This window comes from Leptopilina boulardi, unplaced genomic scaffold, assembly GCF_019393585.1.
Source record: "Leptopilina boulardi isolate dan_hultmark-lab unplaced genomic scaffold, ZJU_Lbou_2.1 LbouV2_223, whole genome shotgun sequence".
Classification (NCBI taxonomy): Eukaryota; Metazoa; Arthropoda; class Insecta; order Hymenoptera; family Figitidae; genus Leptopilina; species Leptopilina boulardi.
In genome coordinates, this window is record NW_026137778.1 from 1,652,310 (window position 1) to 1,675,790 (window position 23,481).

Below are 23,481 nucleotides of genomic sequence, written 5' to 3' on the forward strand. Positions count from 1 at the left end.
AAATCAGTTATTGTATATATTTAGTGCTTTGAAATAAGTTCAGTTACAGATTTTGGTAAAATTACAAGTTCAATACGTAAAATAAGACAAAATTTTTTTTTACAGTGTGACATTTGGGTCTATATTCTATTATTCAAAATTCAGTTTCTTCTGTCACTGAGTTTTTTTTACACACAAATTTATAATTATTTCAACTCGGGATGGTATCAGTCATTATATTTACTTCATTTTAACTATTTTTTCCTATTTTGAGTAAGTTTTTTGAAAAATATCGCTTTGTATCACAAAATTTGTGCCACTTTTATCTTTTATTTGCAAAAAAGAACGATTGGATTGATCCATTTTTCACGCCAAAATCTGTCTGTTACAAAATGTGCTGCAAATTAAGGTAAATTTAAAATAATTGTTTATAATTATAATTTTTTGGTTCTACAAATGTTGCTTGTCTGTCTGTCATTTCATAACGTAACCTCAAAAATGCGCATTATTTGTAAAAGTTGCTTTGTTTTTATGTATATTTATGTCTAATTTAATGCATTTTTTGGAGAGTATAAAATTAATTCGAAAAATTTATTTTAATCATATAAATTAATTAATTAATCAGTAAATTAATACCAGAAATATTATTTTAGTAAATTCTCCAGTAAATTTTTTTCCACACGGAAAGAAAATAAATATCAAATTTTAAAAAAAGCATTTTCAAATTTTGTAAAAGTATTTTGAAGTCATGGAAAATATTGTAAAAAGCGAAATTTCCATATAAGAAATACTATAATTTTTAATAAACTGTTATATGAAATTAACTATAATTATAATAAAATTTGGTAGAACGTATTTGTGATTCATTATTAAATGATACTAAATTTTATTATAACTATAGTAAATTTCATAAAAGTTTATTAAAGATTAGTATTTCTTATATGGAAATTTCGCTTTTTACACTTTTTTCCACGACTTGAAAATACTTTTACAAAATTTGAAAATGCTTTATTTGTGCCATTCCATGAGTTTTTTTTATCACTTTTCGGAGTAAACCTTTCCAAATTAAATGAAACATTTTTTTTTTATAATATTTATTAATATAAAAATCCAAAATAATCACTTTTTAAGTAAAAACAATTTTTTATTTAAAGAATACAACAATAAATAATGAAAAAAATTCACTTTTTTCTGCATCAGCAAATAAATTGGTTTAAAGATCAAAATTTTCCTTCCGCACAAGAAAAATGAGATTATTCAAAATATAGTTAATTCACAATTTATTAAGGGTCAGTCCACTGACTTTCGTCTAATAGTGGTTGCGACCAAATTTTAAAAAAATCTAGTTTTAATGTATGTGAAACTCGATGATTCCCTTAGTTCATTAACCATAATATTATGGTAAAAATTTTATTCCCTTTAAAAATATTAAATATCAAAAGTAGGAGGTTCACAATGTGATTTTGTAACCTTAAGTTTTTCAATTTTTTTAAAAACGTTATTATTAAAAAACTATTAAAAATTAGATGTTGGAACTCACACAGTAAAAACAAAGTCTTAAACCGTTTACACCTTAAATTAAGCCCATATATTTTGCATAAGTCTGTCCTTTTTTAATTGGTCTGACTCCGTTTACACCTTAAATTCAGCCTCAAAAATAGGCTGAAATCAAGATTTCTTTTTTAGTGTGCACCAAAAACATAAATCACTTTATTCTGCACAGAGGAACGACAGAATTATTGCAAAAATTTATTATTTTTGGATGATATACGATTTTAAAGAAAATTTTATTTAAATATTCTCAAGATTTTTATTTACTTATAACTTTTTTGTCGGTGCTCCGAAAAAATTGAGGTTTTGCACAAAGATTTTTTATAATATTTTTCACCTTCTATTAAAATCTTACGAAGGTATTTTGCTTCGTTTTGGAGATATTAATTTTAAAAATTTTTTATTTAAAAAGGTTAATTAAAAGACTTGAAGTTAACTAACCAAATTCAAACTGCTCCATTTCTATAAAAATGTATTAAAATGTAGCAATTTGAAATTGGTTAGTTAACTTCAAGTCTTTTAATTAACCTTTTTAAATAAAAAATTTTTAAAATTAATATCTCCAAAACGAAGCAAAATACCTTCGTAAGATTTTAATAGAAGGTGAAAAATATTATAAAAAATCTTTGTGCAAACCTCAATTTTTTCGGAGAACCGACAAAAAAGTTATAAGTAAATAAAAATCTTGAGAATATTTACATAAAATTTTTTTTAAAATCGTATATCATCCAAAAATAATAAATTTTTGCAATAATTCTTTCGTTCCTCTGTGCAGAATACCTAAAGTGATTTATGTTTTTGGTGAGTTCCAACATCTAATTTTTAATAGTTTTTTAATAGGGTCAACTTGGGTAAATCCGAACGCTTTTAGTAAGTTTCAACAATAACATAAGTTTTTTCTTTTAAAAGACAATACTTCCGGTATTCTGGTGCATGAAGTTGTTACTTTACTTCCATAGAACAATTTTATGGGGTAGAAAAAATTTTTGATAAATTACAATCGCAGGAAACTTAGCGTTCGTATTTACCTCGATACTTTGCAACTTTCCTAAAATATGGGGGTAAATACGAACGCCACTGTATTTCAGAAAAATCTTAGGGAAAATAAATTTAAAGTATTGCAATTGTTAAACTTATATAAAAACTCAAAAAAAATACGATAATAAACCTATTATGTAATAATGCATCATATATAAATACAAAAATCAAACAGGTTAAAAATTAAAATGCATTACACAATTAAAACCTTCAATAACTTTATCAAATCATAACGGATTTTTGCAAAACTTGGTACAGAAAGTATTTTGGAGTGATTGAATGTAAATACAAAAATAAAAGTCAAATTTTTTAAATTCAAAATGGCGTACTTTCCTAAAACTTATTTTTAAAAATGATCAAATTTGCTAACCCTGAAACCCCCCGAGTAACAATTTTCGAGCGAATCCAATGAATTTTTTAATTCTCGTCCGCCATTTTGAATTTTGAAAAACTGACTTCAAATTGGTAATTAGCGACCCCAAAAACCGTAGAATACCAAATTTTATTAAGATCCTGAAAAACTTTTTTCAACAAACCATTTGGCAAAAAAATTGAAACACTCCTTCGAGAGAACAGAGATTAAGTTTCTGCTTATTAATTACTAACGAGGATACGTATAGAAAGAAAAACTTTTTTCTATGTACTTTTATAATGTTAAAATAATAGTGTAATCAAATAAAAACAATTTTGTGTGGCTTTGATGTAAAAAAAAATTATTAAAAATACCGTTCGGATTTACCCCAGTTTTCCAATTTTCTTGGGTAAATACGAACGGTCTGATATTATTAATAAAATTTTACAGAAGGCAAAAATCAAATATAGTTTCTGTTCTAGTATTCATAACAAACAATTATAAATAATAAAATGAATTTTTAGCTTCTTTTTCTTCAAATACGAGACAAAATACTGAAAGAGTGTCATCTTTGATTTTCAATCTTTTTTGCAATACTTGTTATCTTTGTTTATGCTGTTGCTAATTAACAAACAAAAAATGGGATAATACTTAAAATCTCTTCAAGAGGATCTGAGGTAAAAATTCTCATATCGAACTTATTTTTAAAAATTTTAATTAAGCTGAAATAATTAGCGTTCGGATTTACCCCCCGTTCGGATTTACCCCGACTGACCCTAATAGCGTTTTTAAAAAAATTGAAAAATTTAAGGTTACAAAATCACATTGTGAACCTCCTACTTTTGATATTTAATATTTTTAAAGGAAATAAAATTTTTACCATAATATTATGGTTAATGAACTCAGGGAATCATCGAGTTTCACATATATTAAAACTAGATTTTTTTAAAATTTGGTCGCAACCACTATTAGACGAAAGTCAGTGGACTGACCCTTAAACAATGTTTGTTTTCTTTTTTGTATTTTATTTATTGTGAAACGTCTGCTATTGCTGCGCGCCAAATCGATACTCAATTAATTATAATCTTTAAAATATTAATAAAAAAATAACAATAAAATTGATAACTTAAATTAATCTTAAACTATATTATTTCTAATTAAAAAAGTTAAAAATATTGAAATTTTTTCTTTTAGCATTTTTATTTGAATTTCCATGCAAAATATCAAATTTCCTATTCCTATGGAACAAAATGGTGGCTGAAGTGGTACCTTGTACGGACTTGGTGCAAGGCACGTAGTGGTGCCAAGACTTGGTTACCTTATAACTCTTGTATATACATATATATACAGCCTCAAGTACACATATACATATATTCGCATACTTTTTATGGTTAGTTCTATATAGCAGCCATAGTCAGAGTCAGGGCTATCATTATGGCAGCATTAGACTCCTTATCGCTGGTTTCAAACGCGAGTCCTGGCCGAACGCGCTCGCCATCATTATATTTTCCATGGCATAAGAAGAAACCTCTCGGGGAAACATTACTACTGCCCCGTGAAATAACGCTGTGTTATAAGTTTTCTAGGAAACCTCGTCATCTGACTCTTAAAACGCAGAACTCGCTCTTTTAAACACGAGATTATCCGTAAAAATTGACTGGATTTTTGTTGTTCCACCTTTTGACTTTCTTGTGTAAAACTCCATTATCTCAATATTTTATACGCAAACGCAACTTCTGACCATATTAAGTCACGAATATTTTGCATTAAATTATTTATATTGTGTAAATAGAAAAAAAAGAAAATGCTGTGTAAAATGCTCTTTTTTTTGCGTATATTAATGCTTATAGAAATCTCTGTATTTGTATAATTGTCGAAGATTTAAATAACACATTTTTATTACTATATAATGTTTAAGGTGCTGTTTATGTTAGAGGAAAATTTTTCTTTTTTATCGTGAACGAGATTTTAAATGAGCAAAAATATGTAATAAACTTGTTATAAAAACTTGTAATCTTATACCTTAGACGAAATTTTTTGAAATTACTATATGTTAGTATAGATTTTCTTGAGAAAAAGATTATCATAATAAATAACAGTATCACTGAAAAAAAAATTTATTTGATTCACTCGGTATTACTTGACTATTATCAATTAAATATTTATTTGTATCAAATAATTATTACACTGAAAAAAAATTTATTTGATTCAAATACTCGATTACTTGACTATACTTATTAAATTAATATTTACTTATACTAAATAATTTTTATTTGAATTAAATAAATTGTATTTGAACCAATAATTTCTGTATTTGAAACAAATACCATTTAATTGACTCAAATAATAATTATTTGATACAAATAAATATTTATTTGATACTAGTCAAGTAATCGAGTATTTGAATCAAATAAATTTTTTTTTCAGTGTATTTGAGTCAATTAAATGTTTCAACGACCTTTATTTTGATTCTCTTATAAGTTTTTTATTTTTCTCAATTAAAAAATATATTCGAGAAAAATTTAGAGCATTTTGAAAAACCGCTTTAAAATATCATTTAAATATAAAGATTCTGAAAGAAAATATAAAAAAAATATGTTAGCAGAAATATATCTAAAGATTATAAAATCACATGAAAAAAAAGTAGAATTTTTACCCCAAAATCGGTATAAAAATAACCTGCAACAAATTTTATCCTAGTTGAGGGCGCCACCGTCTATGTGAATTAGCATTGGTTAAAATTACCCGCAACAAAATTTACCCAGCGTTTTTTCTGTGATTATATGTTGTTAAAATGTTATAATTAGAAAGAAATTAAAGAAAAGAGTAAATAATTATTTTTTATACAAATAAATATTTATCATTGACAATAGAGTTGCACTGAGAAAAATATAGAAAAACGAATAAAGTAACTTTTACTATACTTTAAAAGTATAACCCGAACTGTCCGCAGTTTCTGCGCATTTATGTTAATTTTTACTCCAGAAATAGTAAAATTAAATAATTAAATAATTAAATAATTTTTACTATTTTTGGAGTAGAAATTGCCAAAAATTCTCAGAAACTGCAGACAGTTCCGGTTTTACTTTTAAAGTATTGTATAAAAGTTACTTTATTCGTTTTTCCATTTTTCTCCGTGTAAGTAGCCGATTATTATTGGAATCTATTTTTTTCTGTGTCATCACTTCTGAAGAAATGAAAAGTTGGAAGAGCCGTTTTATAATAATTAATTCAACAAAAATGTCATAATTTTCTTACATAACATCAGTTCCCTAACTTATTTTAGACTTCTCCATAAAATATTAGCTATCAATCCATTCAGTATTTTACAAGAAAAATAGTTAACAACATTGTAAAAGTTTTATTTCAACAAAATAATATATACCATTTTTTTTAATATTAACACAATCTATTGGTTATTTCAAACAAAATGTGTTTGATTCAAATAAATATTTATTTGATTTAAATGAACGTTTTGTTTATTTTAATAAATTTTTCGAACAAAGAAATAATTTGATTGAACACTCAAAAAAATAAGTAGTAGATTTGACTACTTTTTAACTACCCTGTATAGTACAATAGGTCCTCAACTCAATTTTAAAAGTTGTATTAACTACTAAAAAGTAGTTAAAATAACTAAGAATGTAGTTGATATAATAAGATTTTGTAGTTAGTTTTAAATTCTAACTACATTTTTAAGTTAATTGTACTACTAATTTTTAACTTCTTTTCACTTAACTACCCAAAGGTAGTTGAAGATTTCGGATAAATTTTTTTCAGTGAACCAAATAAACTTTTGGTTGATTCAACAAAAAAGTTTGGTTATATAACTAGTATAGAAATTTGATTGGTTCAACCAAAATTTAGTTGTTGCAAACAAAAAGATTATAACATTTATTTTTATAATTCCTTTAGATATATGGTTGATTTTCTCAAAAAGGACAAATCACCCGTGAACGTTTTTAAACGGTTTTTTTGTTCAAAAATAATAAAATTAATTTCAATTAATAAAAATTCTGCCAGCCATACGATAAGATTTAACAATTTTCAATCGTATCACTAATGAAAATTTTAAAAAAAGGTCCAATAACTAAATTATTGTGTTAAAACTCTCCTCCGTAGCAACAGATTTTATTCAATATTTGAGTTTCCTATTTGGCCTTTTTTTGAATTTTTCTTTAGTAATCCGATTGAAAATAGTTCAATCTTAACGTATGGCTTACAGAACATTTAATAATTTCAATCAATTTTATTATTTTTAAACAAATTACCATGAAAGCGTGATCTGTCCTTTTTTGAGAGAATCACGCATATTCATTTTTCAAAATAGCAACAAACAGACTAAAATTTTATGTAATATTAAATTCTAATTGAAAAATCTAAGTATAATGTTTAGAAATAAATGTTTATATATGAAAATTAATTAGTATCTTAATAAATAAATAATATATATTTTTTTCTACGTGCGTACATCAAAATTATAATGAATAATATCAATAACATTTTCCTTATTATTGTCTATTTAATTAATAATCATTTCAAATAATATGAACTTTGCAAAATGTTTGATATAAGATATAATATAGTTACAATTTATTGACAGGTAAATTGTTATTTATTTCTAAAAATTATATAGGAATTAGATTCAACAAAGCATTAATTTTTTTTTCTATATCTTATCATAAAAATTACCCAAGAAAAAATGTAGGTAAGTAAAATTTTCTTAAATCAAGAAAATGCTGAATCAAATACATACATGTACTCTCTAAATCTGAATTAGTAAAAATGTTTACTAATTTAAATTAGTGACTCACTTTTTTCTTTAGAATTAGTTAAATTTTACTAATTGTTAGTCAAAGTTACTAATAATAAGTAAAATTTTACTAATTCATAAGCAAAAAGTGAGTCACTAATTCAAATTGGTAAACACTTTTACTAATTCAGATTTAGAGAGTAAATGGGTTTTCTTCATTCAATACTATTTTCCCCATTGTAAATGAGTTTAGAAATCAAAATTAAAATTTTTTCGAACCAATGAAAATTTATCTTGTTAGAAACAGAATTCTCATCTTATCATAATTCGAAATATAATTACATTTGAAAATGCAAAAAAAAACTTACTGTGAAGATGGATTCATCATAAGATGAAGTGTATGAAGAAATGCCGCGCTTTTGGACTCGTAAGGAATCACCGACGGCAAAGAGGATTTATATATAAAACTCTCATACCGAGACAATAATTTTTGTAAAAATTTGATATTTATCAAACACATCACAAACAACCAGGAAACACGAAACACTGACAGTATGTGACAATCCGTTCTCATCGAGGACCGAAGAGACTATAAGGTGGTTTCCATCCCCCAATGGCAGACTGGCACTGGCGGACCCGCCGCTGCAATCATTCCCGGTAATGATTGTCATTACCGAGACCGTCAGGGCAAAAGTGAGGGAGAGAGCACGAAAGAGAATTATAGAGAACTAAAAAGAGATAAAGGGAGATAGCGGGTGGACGGGTAGAAAGCAGGATTGGCTTGTATTTGCGATTGCGTTTCCGTTTATTCCCATTGGTTGTGCGACAAATTATGCGACTGTCAAGAAATTTATATACATACTTTTCATCTCAAAAATATAAATGTCTCGAGAAAGATCTTCCGCGAAGTACAAGGAGACGTTTTTGTTTCAAAGATACCTGCGCTCTAGAAATTGGTAATGGTCCAAACAGGTGATTAACTTCTCAGAATTTGAAGAGACTAGTTTTGGTACCAAAACACAAGTAATTGCCGAACCTCAGGAGATAACTATTGGCTACAGTTCCAATGTTTGTTGAAACTTCTAATTCTAAATCCGAACAGAAATTCTCAAGGTAAAGTGATATTTCGACTTGAAAAATAATTTTCCAGGTATCCTAAATGTCAAGGTTCATTTTTATTGGTAATAAGAAATTTCTATATTTTAGGATAAATTGAGACTCAACCGGTTTATAAATTGGACAAGAATTAAAAATTAAGTTTATATTTTCAAAAAATGTAATTATCTTTCAATTATTTAGGCGTAAACGAAATGAAAAGATATATATCTTAAAATAATCGGTAAACTGGACTGAGATACTCATAATAGTTAAATGATGATGATTTTTTAGTCACTGACCATCATTTTTGTACAATTTCCCTACACTTTATAACTGAATACGCATGTAACTTGAATATTGTTCGAAGGGTCCAGCCGAACGATTATACAGTCGCCTGCGCTAGATTCACGTGTGTTCAAAAGACGCTCGAATAACTTTTCTGAATTGAAAATTACGAGTTGAACAGTACTCGCGTTCCGTATGAAAAGTATACACGTAAATTGTTAAGTGTAAAATATAATACTATATATAAAAAGTAAAAGCCTTCTTACAATACTTTATTTTCCATATTTTTGCTCAAAATTTCATATTATTAGTTATTGAAACTGAAGTGTATGTATATCTTATATTATAATATCTTCATCGATGTTTCAATAAAAAAGTGATACAATAGAGGCAGGTCTCGAATTGTACTTTTTTTTTGAAAAATGTGATTTTTTTCGATTTATTTTAATAAAAAGTTGACTTTCGATTTATTTTGCAAAATAAAATTATAAAAATTAATTAATTTATTAAATTAAAAAGAAAATACCTATATGACTTTTTTTTAGTACAAACTGTAGCTCTTCCAAAATTCAATTATTTTGAAAATTTGAATCTTAAAATTCTGCGAAATTAATTATTTTTAATAATTTTAATAAAATTATTCAAAAATGCAATCATTAAAAAAATTTCCAATTAAAATTTTTATAAAATTAAATTATTGCCTAAATTTTTTTTTAAATAAAAGTCTTTAACAATTCGTATTTATAAAATTTTCAATTGAGAATCGACCGAAATGTGATTAATACTAAAAATCTGGGATGTAGCTTTACTTAAATTCTTATTTAAAATTCTATCGACAGGTTAATTATTAATTTTAATAATTTTAAAGATCATATATTATATAAACAATAATTTTAAAGAAGTTCTTCTAAAATTCAATTATTTACTCTCTAAATCTGAATTAGTAAAATTTTACTAATTATTAGTAACTTTTACTAACAATTAGTAAAATTTAACTAATTCTGAAGCAAAAACTGAGTCTCTCTTAAATTTTACTAATTGTTAGTAAAAGTTACTAATAATTAGTAAAATTTTACTAATTCATAAGCAAAAAGTGAGTCACTAATTTAAATTAGTAAACATTTTTAATAATTCAGATTTAGAGAGTAAAATATTTGTTAATTATTTAATTGATTTTTTTTAGTATTCAATTATTTTCTGTAATTTGTAAACAAAAATCTTTAGCAATTTAATTTTACATAAATTCCAATTTAAAATCTCTTGAAATACAATTATTTAAAAAAATCTTAAATATGTAAATTAATAATTTACAATAATATTAATTAATTATTTCAATTCAAATAATTTTTGATCAATTTTACCTATAAAGTATTTTATTTTTAAAGTATAACTGAAACTTTTTTTAACCATTTCAACTTCAAACTTTGATAAAATTCTGAATTTACATAAATCAGACTTGAAATTTTTTTTTAAAAAGTAACTTTCATATTTTTTTTTAAATCTACAAATTAAAAATTTTTTGAAAATTTGTCTCAGTTTAATTTTGAAATATTATCTAAACAAATTATTTTTTATAAATTCCTGTACAGGAATTATTAAAATTTATTTTTGATATCTACACGGAGAAAACGATTTTTTAGTTTACCAAAATACTGATTATTTATTGATCTCAGTATTAAAAAAAAAAAAGAACGTGACATCTATTATAACTCAGGAGTCAACAGAGTTCATGATTGGAGTACATATTGCACGAAAAGAATAGAATTTGAGCAAAGAGAAGACGAGGGCCTTTGATTACCGCATTACTTCCGCGTGGTCGGACATCATTTGCCTCACACCATTCCAATGATTTGAGGGCAACCCTGTTAAGACCATTATGCTACAGTTGGAACGGACGTCTCCAAAAACTTACACCCCTACAATTAGCGCACACAAATTAACAGTTGCATTGTATATTATAAAACAAATTTTTATTTTATATTATATTTTAAAATATCATTTGAGCTTATATATACTTTCAACTTTAAATGACATTTTATCCTTATTTATTATAGATTTAGTTAATTAAATGAAATAAATTTTAAATAGAAGATACGGTTAAAAATTTTTAAGATATATCGTTTAAAATTTTACAACGCACTTTGAGAAAAGTTTTTTATACTGATTTAAAAATGTATCGTATGAAAACAATGAACAACATTTTTTTTTTATAATTTAACAATAATGAAACAAATTTTATTTTTCAGACTTAATGTACAAAAAATTGCATTTAATATAATTATAATTTTCTAACAATTTCTTTATATTTGTAAAATTTGTCATCTGAAAAGCAAAGTTTTTATTATATTATAAATGTATAATTTTTTTACTTTTCTTATGTTTGAAGTAATATTACACATCTTTAGGGTTGAATTCAGCATATTAATATACCATATTGATCACATGTTCCAATAAAGTTCTAAAACTATCAAAAAGTTTGAGTTTTCTTACGTTATTTTCAAAATGCGAATCTCTGCGATTTAGATTTTGGCAAATACATTTTCTTACATAATTTTTAGTGATAAAAAAGATGGCACTAACAGATTTTTTCGTTACTTTTTTCGATTTCTAAATTCATTCTCTCGCACCTTGCATATAACTTTTTCTTTTATTCGAAAATTGTTTGCACATGATGCAAAAATATATATATAGAGTATATAGCATCAGCACTTTAGTTTCTATATAGCCATCATCTTTCTCTTTCTGTTCCATTTTGTGATGATCTCGGTCGAACAGGAAGGACCAAAATAAATGGAAGAAGAAATGTTAAAATGACATGAACGAAGCGTGAATCTGAAGATCTTTACAGTCGATTGTCCTGGAATTATGGCGCCATTAGGGCTATGTAACTTAACTATGACGATTTTACGTCGTTTCTGACGTCATGAAGTCGTGAATTCTAATGTGATCGGGCACCATGAAATGGCTCTTCTCCCTCTGCTAAGAGTATATTTTCTCTTTCTCCTCATCTCCTGCATTAAGCACTTCGCAACGACAATTTACGATACATTTGCAAGAGACGAGACAGTAGAGGAGACTCAACTTGGTCCTCGCACTTCCATGAAAATTCTCCTCTGCTCCGGCACTCGGAAGGAAAACTGCGAGACAAGATGCGGTTGTTAATTTGATGCTGAAACAAGTACGTAATAGCTATAGAAATTGTTATTGATAAAAGTATACGATATAGTTTTCTCCTCCTTTTATATATAATATTAATATTATATATTTTTCAAAATTTAATTACATAGCAATTTTTTTTTTTAACTAATTCAGGATTTTTATAAATTCTCAGAAATATTTCTTTAACTGGAAAAAAATCTGAAGGAGACAAATAAAAGAGACTTTAATATTATCAACATTAATGATAGAAATTACCAAAATATAACATAATTTATAACACAGAAAAAATCTGAGCTCAAATTGAGTATAACGTACACGCTACCAGGCATCGGATTATACGACTTTTTTCGACTTATTTTAATAAAATGCGACTTTTTCTACTTTTTTTTATATTTTTTAACAAAATATTTTTTTTTAGTATACAATGTTCAAATCTTCTTTATTTCAATTATTTAACAAATTTTTAACTAAAATTCTTTACCTACTAAATTAATTATTTTCAATAATTCAAACGAAATTCTTCACAAATTCAATTATATTAAACTATTTTTTAATTAAAACTTTAATAATATTAAAAATTGTTTATAATATTAAAAAAATTAGCAAATAAAATTAACGATTTTTAAAGAAATAATTTTTAAAAATGAAAAATTCTATAATTTTTTGCCTAAAAAATATTTCTTGTAGTTTTTATTAATCAACAAATTATAAAAAAATATTGTAATAATATTGTAATAAAATTACCAAAAATTTTTAATTCAAAATCACTTGAAATTTAATTATTTGCAAAAAATTTCAATTATTTCTAATGATTTTTTAATTCTTCGAAAATTTAATTATCAATCTTTTAAAATTCAATTATTTTCAAAAATTTCAATTTAAAACCTTCTAAAATTGAATTATTTCTAAAATTGTCCATCTGAAATTTTTTAAAATTTAATAATTTCAATTATAACTCTCCTGAAATTCAATTATTTTTATTGATTTTTATAATATTCTTTGTAAATTGAACTATCTGAAACCATTTTTCGCTTAAAAAGTTTTCAAATTATTGTATTTTTGTCTGCAATTGTTAATAAATTTTTTAGTGAAATCAACAAAAAGGAGGAGGGCCCCTAAGGCATATATTTCGCCCCCTTGGGATTTTAATTTAAATGGTTGAAAACTTTTTCTTATAGTAGAAAAAGTAATTTTTCATTGATTTTAGGTGAAACGGGGGTGTTTTGGTCAAATTAACCCTTAGATTTTAGGGTTTTTTTTTCAAAAAGAGTGTCAAAAAACATGCAAAAAACATTTTCCAAATGTTGAGCAATTGGCTTGAAAATCGTTGCTCAGGGGTTTTCGGGGTCGCTGATTACGAATCCGACGTTAGTTTTTCAAAATTCAAAATGGCGGATCCAAAATGGCTGACATATTTTCGAAAAATTCATTGGATTTGCCTGAAACTCGTGACTCGGGGGTTTTCGGAGGCGCTGATTACGAATCCGAGGTCAGTTTTTCAAAATTCAAAATGGCGGATCCAATATGGCGGACAACTTTTGAAAAAACTTATAATAATCGTCTGAAGTAAGTAGTTTTCAGTGATTTTAAATATTTGTCCGCCATGTTACATCCGCCATTTTGAATTTTGAAAAACTGACCTCGGATTCGTAATCAGCGACTCCGAAAACCCCCGAGTCACGAGTTTCAGGCAAATCCAATGAATTTTTCGAAAATATGTCAGCCATTTTGGATCCGCCATTTTGAATTTTGAAAAACTAACGTCGGATTCGTAATCAGCGACCCCGAAAACCCCCGAGCAACGATTTTCAAGCCAATTGCTCAACATTTGGAAAATGTTTTTTGCATGTTTTTTGACACTCTTTTTGAAAAAAAACCCTAAAATCTAAGGGTTAATTTGACCAAAACACCCCCGTTTCACCTAAAATCAATGAAAAATTACTTTTTCTACTATAAGAAAAAGTTTTCAACCATTTAAATTAAAATCCCAAAGGGGCGAAATATAGGCCTTAGGGGCCCTCCTCCTTTAATTATTAAAAATTACTAACTATTAAAAATTAATTGTAAAAATTAAAATTAAAAATCACTTAAAGTTCAATTAATTTCAAAAATCTAAATTGTAAATCTTTGAAAATTCAATTACTTATAAAAAATGTTATCTTTATATTATTTGATAAATTATTTTTAGTTCTGCAAAATTTAATTATTGTCTGAAAATTAACAAAATCCTTTGAAATTCAATTATTTCTGAAAATTTCAACATTAAATCTGCCAAAATTATTATTATTTAAAAAAAAAGTTTTATTTAAAAATCTGTAAAATCTTTTTTTATACTTAAATTCACTATGTAATATTCTTAAAATTAAAATATATTCTTGGTACTTAGTATAATACTAAATACTATAAGAATATAATTTTAATTTTAAGAATATTACATAGTGAATTTAGGTATAAAAAAAATTCTAAAATACCTACCAAGTAAATTTAAACAAATTCCAAATTTTTTTGATAGTGTAAGATTATTTATATTTGATACTTAAGATTACAGTGTAGAAAACTTAATATTTTTTTTTTTTTTAAAGAATGTGGTTTAAAATCTCTGTCTCGAACAAATTCATACAGTAATAGTTCTTGTACAGTGCGAGTCTCATCAGGAAGGAAGTTAACGGTTGTCATGGGAATGCGACCCGCCCTATATGTATGCTCACAACCCTATTCAAGTAATAACTGCTCAAATATTTTCCATCTTTGAACTCGATAATGATTAATTTTTTTAAAAAACTATTTCTTACTATTTATAAAAAGTTTGACTCTTTTTTTCAAATTGGCAATTTAAAAAAAATATACATTTATATGTAATTATAGACAAAAAAAGAATCACTTAAAAAACCATGCACCATTAATATACTATTATATAGGATTGCTCTCTCACCCTTTAGCCGGAAATTTCTTCATCTTCTTATAACTTTATTGGAGGAAGATGAAAAATCCTTCGTCATTGGGAAAGTGACGATTGACTTGTCTTTGAGGTCGAAGATTCTTAAAAGCATCCTCAGCGCACGTTTTAACGGTTCATAACGATCTTCTCTATAATATAAGACACAGCATTACGAATGGTCCTGGGCGTGCCTTATCTCGCTTCTATATCTTGTTCGCACGAGGATTTTTTGAGATAATGATCTTAGTTAATTGGTCCAGGAAGCATCAAGAGCCAACCTAAATCAACAATTGGTAAAATGTCCTAGATAATAACAAACATAGTGTCTTTTTTGCAGATATATAGTACCTATATAAAATAGTATGAAATTAGCAATTGAAAATTTAAATAAATGATGCTGTGTATAGAATTTGTTACAAGTGGACATTTAATTTGAAGTATAATGAATCTAAGTTTTATTTTAATCGTAGTTAAGGATATATATAAAATAATCTACCGCACCTGTAAGATACTGTCATTCTGTTGCAAAACATCCGAAATAAGCAAAGACCGATTAGAATGAATCTTGAAATTAATTGCTTCCTGCCAAGTCACCTTATCCTTCTGAGCTTTAGACGCACGATTCTCCCACGCCTCATGTACCACAAAAGGGAAGAAGGAAAGTCACTCCTATACCTAATGGTCACATCTTTTTCAAGCCTGGTTGCTTCAGAGTTCACTTTTTATTTTTAACTGTATGTCGTTGCTTCTCATACATAAATAAGTAATACCTTGACTATATTTCTCATCTTGAAATTCGTATACAATGTAAGAAATCGGACCACGACTGTAGAACAGAAAAAAAATCTCTAGATAGAACATTAGATGTTTAAAACTAAGATTTGGAGTTATGTCTGATTAAAATATAGAACATAAACATTTTTGATAATGTTTCGAGGCCTTTTACAGTTAAGGGTATATGTAGGCAAAGGACGTTTTTTTGTGGTTTGAAACTTTCTCGGAAATAAAAAATAATTCCCGGTTAAAATTATGGAGAAATGATTTTGTTTGGTACAAGGAATCTCGCTGTTCTACTCATTTACTACAACTTAACGCAAAAATAATAAAAATAAAGCAATAAATAGTAAAATAATGTGTTCATTCAGCGGCCACTTGCTCGAATTGGCGCTGTTTACTGGAGCACTGACACACTCAAGAAACGTCTGTGTTTGCCATGTTTCTTTTCATTTTTGTTTAAAAATTACACTTTTTAAACTTTATTTTTTAATAATTTAACGCAAAATTATGTATTTTTCGGAGAACAGCAAGATTCCTTGTACCCTAATCTATCATCCCTCAAAAATTGTAGACAAAAATCTTTTTTCATTTTAGAGTAAGATGTATACTACCAAAACACATTTTCCCATACTAGATCACGTGGGAGGTTCCCACATACCCTTAAGATGTTAGTTTATTTATAGAATGTTACTACATGTTTCTTACAAGATTTATGAAAAGTATTAAAAAAATTTTTGTGCAACACCTTAAAGAAAAGCATTACTTTACATGCTTGTAAAGAAGGCGCGAAACATTACTTTGCTGCACTAGTAATGCTGCACTAGTGCAGCAAAGTAATGTTTTGCGCCTTCTTTACAAGCATGTAAAGTAATGCTTTTCTTTAAGGTGTTGCACAAAAATTTTTTTAATACTTTTCATAAATCTTGTAAGAAACATGTAGTAACATTCTATAAATAAACTAACATCTTAAGGGTATGTGGGAACCTCCCACGTGATCTAGTATGGGAAAATGTGTTTTGGTAGTATACATGCACTAGTGCAGAAAAGTACTTTGAAGGATGCTTACAAGTATAATGTACGCTGGCGGCATCGAGTGTTATGACTTTATTTTTGTAGAACTTTGACTTTTGCTCGCTATTAGCAGTTGAATTTGTGTACAAAACTAATTATATAGAAATTATTACATATTTTATGAATTTAATAAATATTTTTTATTATAAATATAAACATTAATTGTAGCTTGTTATTCACTTAATAAAAAGCATTTTCTCTAAATTGGTGTTGCACAAAGTACTATGTGCACCGCACGTACGACTTGTCAGAAAACAGCTTCTTTCGGTACTTGGTGCACAATATACTACTAAAAATCTAAAATTTGCAGATAATAAATTTAATGTAATATTAATTTTAAATATAAATTAAATACATATGAATGAACTGCAATAAATAACAATAAGAATTACAATTTCAACCGAGGGAGCGTCCCGGCAAGAAGGCTGGAATTAAAAAGAATTAAAAAAATTAATTCCATTTTATACCTGATTTTTTTTTGTTATTTAGTTAGCTTATGTAAGGAATAGACATCAGCAAACTTTAATCCCTTTTAAATCCATTTTCATAAAGCAATATGAAATAGAATATAAATAGAATATATTTGAATGAATAAAAAACGTTTTATTAATAATTTATTTATTGAAAAAATCTGAGTTATTTTTTTTTACTCATAACCTACATTACATATTCCCTTAAAAAAGTGAAGGAGACTATTTTATATTCAACGCATAACCTAAAAAAATGTTGAGACAATATATATGTTCAATTTTTTATGCTTCACATTTAAATTTATTAAACTTTTTACAAACATCATATTCACTGTAAATTATTTATTATTTTCACATTGAACAGAAAAAACACAACAAATTTATTCACTATTACGTTTAAATAAAATGATAAGCGAATTATTTTCGATGTACAAAAATATGTCCAATTGTCATTGTTATAGAAAACACACTTACCGACTTTTAAGTAATAAAAAACGGATTTTAGAATTAAGTGGAATTCATTTCGTTGGCCATCTATCTTATTTTGATGACTTCGAAAAAGTATGGAGGAAAAATCAGGTATTAATATTAAATGGAATTAAAATTTTTCAATTTCTTATACGAATATGAGGTAACTTTAATTCTTTTCTATTTCAGGCTTCTTGCCGGGGTTAGCGAGAGAGGAATATGATAAATTAATTAAATTAATTAAAAAACAAATTATGCACAGAGAGAAATAGATGGTAAGAACTTATGATCTTAAGATGGTTAAAAGTAGATGTTATCCGGTACCATTTTTATGCTACTCGGTACTATCAAAGATGTTACAAAAAATATGGTTATGTTACCCGCACTACAATCAAGATGTTACTCCGTACAATCTGAATAGTAACTGTTAGAATCTAGATAGCTGTTCGTATATGTAAAATCAAATATGGTACCTGGTACTATCTAGATTGTACCCCGTACCATCTATTTCTCTTCGTGTGGTAGTGAATTTTAAAACTTATATCACTGAAAAAATTTTGGTGCAGCAGCTGTCCCAAACGAAAAATTTCTGTATTCACTAACTTCATACTTAATATTTGCCATGTGTTTTTATATGAGTGAAGTTAACTAAATATATAAATTTTTCGCTTTTGCTGCTGCATCAAAATTTTTTCAGTGATAGGTTAGTAGAATATAATGCAAAAAGCAGAATTGATAAAAATTGTTTTATTTTAAAAAAGCAGTTTTTATTGATTCCTGAAAAATTTTGATTTTATAGACTTGTGCTGTTTCTGCACAAACTGCTTCAATTGTTTTAAATCGATTTTAAAAAATTGCAAAGCAGAAGAGTTCATAATATAGTTTAAGTACAATAAACCTAAATTGAAAAAATGTCTTAAATGTACATGAGCGACAAATTTTTCAGATACACACAAACTATGTAACTTGCAACATCTGACTATAATATTATAATACTTTAGCACATATGGTGTGGATATCGATTATCTTTTCAGCAGTTCAATCACAGTTCAAGAAGCCATGGAGAGAAGGACCCCCATGGAGTGGCGTTGCTACCTGACTCGAAAGATCTTTCAACCTGTCTGCTCTTTTATATTAATCATGTTGGCCACCTAAGGCTTCTGGAGATGATATATTCACAAATTAATGCGCCTTCATTCAGAGCGATATATTAATAAATTCATTATTATTGAAGATGTAACAGACAAATCGAAAGAAAAACAATTTTTCATTTGTTACACTTGAACCTGCGCGTATATAGAAAAGAATTTTTTATGCATATATAATGAACAATGGCTTATATAGAATATAAAAGATGATAATTATTCAAGAATAAAATTGTTCAAATTTTTTAATTGTATTTAGAAGAAATACAAATTTATTATTTCTTTATGTGTTTAAAACTATATATGCGAGGAGAAAACTATTATGAAACGTCATATTTATGTAAAAAAAATATGCGCACATGAAATTTATTCAGAATTGCAATTTAATATAGGGAAATTTTATAATACTCTGAGCATATATGCGATGAGATACCGAGTAAATTAATATTCTTACTTTTTTTCTATTGGCAATTCAAATCAATTTCCGAGGACTTCGAGCTCCATATAGTAAATAATATAATTGTAAATGCTCAATCACATCATGTCCTGTTAAAACACAAATTCAACGACAAATGTTAGATATTTTAGAATTTTTCTCATGTTAAAAAGACAAATAAGATAAAGGTGAAATAATAATAAATACATATCTTATACTGTAATAAATGCGAGAAAGTGCAATATTTTTTTATTTTTTTTTTTATTTAAAAGAAACTAGAAAACTATCGTATTTATATACATATAGCACACCTTATGCTTTTATTCTAGGAAATATTGCTTTATCTTTTATGCATTGATTGATTCTTGGAACTACGAAGAATGTATCATTTTCTTCATAAGAGAAATCATAAACAAGCAACTAGTTATTGTACATAGAAGAATATAATTTAAAAGTCTTGTAAGTAAAAATACAAAAATATATAATAGTTTCTAGAAACAAAATTTGATGCATGCGATAATAAAGAGAGAAACTTATATTCATAAATGTATTATTTATTCATCATAAAAAATATGTATATATATATATGCAAAAAGAATTACGTAATTTTTCAATGTTCTATTATATACATATAATATTTATCTTTTTTTTCCACATATATTATTAAATATAGACAATTAATGAATATATAATTCTGTATATTACATCCTGCGCAGAAATATATATACCAACAATAAAGTGTAAAACTTTTTCTTGATATTTCCTTTTTTTTTGTTTTTAGTCAAATTATAAAGAAAAAAAAAATCATTTCTCTCATAACGTTGTAATTCACGATTACTGCATAACCTATCATGCGAGTGTAAGTTTCAACAGCAAGGTCGTATAATAAATGTAATTACAAATTTAACGCCTTTTTCCAATGATATGATGATATATGTACTGACTCTTTATAAAATATGCTTCATACGTAAATGAACTGAGACGAATCACAGAAAAATCGACTTATATATTTTAAGCGCGAAAAAAGGTCGCTTATAAGAAAAGTCAAAACAAGTTTCTAATACCCGAACAAAAGGACAAGACGTCTTCTTATTGTCAGTCCCCCACGGCTTTCGTCTCTATTTCAGTTTCTCCTGTCTGGTTTGCACTTATTTTTTCTTTTCAAATTTTTTTTCCTCAACTTTTTTTTTTTTAATCCTTTTTATTCATTTTCATTTAGACGATTTTTTTGTACTGGTGAGCTCGTGTCAGATTTTGAGAAGACAATGATTAATCGATTTCTCTTTGTCTTCTGATAATGAGATTTTAGTTTGCGTATCAGATCAATATTGTATTATTATATATACTTTGTACATAATAAAAGAATATTTACGACTATCAAAATTATCCTATTATTTACGCACAGAAATATAATTATTAATTTCTATTAAATTTTTCGATAAAAAGTAGCAAAAAAATTTTGAATGAATTTTTTTTTAAATGTGCGTTTTATTTATATATCCATAAATTCACACTTGAATCATGTTTTGTGATATAAACAAATGTCAAACGTTTCTTTAGCTTTACGGTTCGTAAGAGTTGCAGCCAAGCCCATCCTCTTTCATAATATATATATATATACACATAGGAAATAATACTTACATTAACACACTTAAGCTTATATGAAATTATTCCTTTTCCGTTTTAAAAAAAATACTATATATATAAAATTACACGCAGTGAAATTAGAATCATTAATAAGAAAACAAAAATTTTTTGATTGTCCTCTAAAAAAACGTTTATGGTTCTCTGAGTTGTTCTCATAACATTGTATAAACAGTGACAAACTAACTAAGTGACTAATTATCTATTTTATTTTGTAACAATCACACATTTGTCATATAATTTTTTTTTTATTTGTAGACAAAAATTCCAGTATCTTTCATTATACGTAAAAGAACGTTAAAGCAAATGAATAGTTATTAGTTATACAATATGTTTTTTTTGCAACATCCTGTAAAATTGACACCCATTTTATATACATTTTTTTTATTACAAATAATAATTATTTACATGTTAGATTTATATATACGGTTGATTCTTCTAAAAAGGAACCGTTTTTGTTTGAAAAAAAAAAAAAATTCATTAATAAGTTCTAAAGACTTTCAAGAATAAAAATAGAAGTTGCTCAAAATTAATTTCCAAAAATACGACCTCAAAAACTGTTTAACGTTTAATCAATTAGCTATTATACTAAATATAACCTAAAATTTTTTGCCTTTAAAATCTCTTTTCTTGTGGAGCGTCACATAATAAAATTATATTACAATTTTTATAATTACACGTAATTTTAATTAATTTTTATAATTATGATAGTAAATTTTTATACTTTAAGGTTATGTGATTTTTGTGTTTTTACATATAAATTTTTTTGCAAAATACGTAGATTTAGCTAAAATTTTGTAAAGATCTCAAACATAAGTAGAAAGATTCGTTGATGTATCCAGAGAATATTAATATTTTATCAAAAAATTTATTATTAAAAAATTGGATATTTAGATAAATTTCAATATGGCGGCAGTACGATTTCAGTCATTTGTCAAAATAAGTAAAAGTACAAATAGTAAAAGTATTAATAGTTATTCAATTAAATATTAAAGTATTAAGTATTAGTAAAATATTAAATATTAAAGTAAAGTATTAAGTATTAAATAGTAAAAGTAAAAATGAATGATTGATTCCATTATCACAATTCATTTCAGTCCATTTTTCATCCATCATAATTCACAAATTCATCAAGTACAATTAAAATAGAATAAACGTTGGAAAACAATAGAGATTGGAGTCATCGACAATAGCATGAATATAACTAAATTCCAAAAATCACAAACAATCATGACTATTACAAATAAATTATACATCACATTTCAATAAATAAAATATTAAAACATTGAAACTATTAAATAAATTGATTAAATTAAAAAGATTTAAAAAAAGTTGCTTTTAAAATATAATTATTTAACAATTTCTTCATATTTATAAAAATTTGGAATCAATAAAGCAAACTTTTTGAGGTTAGTTTTCTAGAAAGTTAAATATTAAGGAAAATGTAAACATATAAAATTTTGTGTCAATTATATCAGTTTCTAAAAATTGTATATTAATTAATTTATTAGTGATGTATGAGATAATTAAAATCTAATTTAAAAATAAAGGGATTTAATTTTTATTATTAAAATAGTGTAAGTTACACCATAAAAGAAATTGTTGCATTTTTGACTTGAAAATAAAAAATTAAATGCTTTGTGGATTGGTGTATAAAAAGGAAGCAAAAGGTATTATAAAGAAAAGTAAAAAGGTAACAAAAAAAAAAAAAAAAAAAAATGAGAGAAACACGAGGTCCGACGTCGCGACAACACACAGGAATCGGTTTGTAGGTATGCCGATTGTGTTTCGTCCTCTACTCTCCTGAAGCTAGAAATTTGCCGACGTGCTGGACACGAGAAATGCGACTCCTTTCCGCGACAATCGATTCTTCGATAATATCGCTCTCATTTGTCAACCAGCAGGCCGTTTAAATGCAAATGAATCCCAACTATAAGTCCCAAAAGGCGCAAGGATATTTGATTACTTTATTCACTATATATAAACAAAAAAACAAAAGTTGTGAATTATGATTTATTTTAAAATAAAAAAAAAATTTTCAAAAACAATCAAAATTTTAATAACCTACTCACATTGTTGTATTTCTTATTTTAAATCTTAAATTAACAAGAAAAAAAATTATAAACTTACACGGAGAAAAATTAATCTCTACATTAGAATCTATAAATATAGGCTAACGCAAAATAGAAACGTAACCAAAATCTAACCGCAAACGCAACCGGAATAATGAGTTGGAGAAGGACAAACAATGTCTATCCTTTTCTTTCTGATTCTTCCGGTTGCGTTTGCGATTTCGGATTACAGTTATTTTTCTCTT

General features: G+C 26.1%; 1 long non-coding RNA gene across 1 annotated transcript in view; it reads right to left on the reverse strand.

Annotated features, from left to right (window-relative positions):
* LOC127279721 (uncharacterized) overlaps positions 1–8,457 on the reverse strand; it is a 45,838-nt gene extending 37,381 nt beyond the window's left edge. The window contains exon 1 of the long non-coding RNA XR_007842679.1: positions 8,042–8,457. This is a non-coding gene — a long non-coding RNA (uncharacterized LOC127279721). The remainder of the gene's footprint in view (positions 1–8,041) is intronic.
* Positions 8,458–23,481: the final 15,024 nt, after the last annotated feature.